Genomic DNA, 248 nt, shown 5'->3' with positions numbered 1-248 from the left:
ACGCGCAGCCCCGGAGCCGGCGGAGCCGGAGCTGCCGCGGCTGCCGGGGGCTCGCAGGGGCGGCGGGAGCCACAGAGCCAGCCCGGAGAAGAAGGGGCAGCAGAAAGGAGCTCATGGATACAAACATAAGTCTGCAAACTTCATTAGTAACACAGACACACACACACAGACGCACGAAGTAGATGGCTAGGGAAAATAAAAAAAAAAAAAAGAAGGGGGGGGGGAATTTGCTCCTTTAACTGCTCGGG

Source organism: Rhea americana, unplaced genomic scaffold (assembly GCF_003343005.1).
Source record: "Rhea americana isolate MKP2758 unplaced genomic scaffold, rheAme1 scaffold_40, whole genome shotgun sequence".
Lineage (NCBI taxonomy): Eukaryota > Metazoa > Chordata > Aves > Rheiformes > Rheidae > Rhea > Rhea americana.
The sequence above is the reverse complement of the archived record's forward strand: the minus strand, read 5'-3'. Positions refer to the sequence as shown.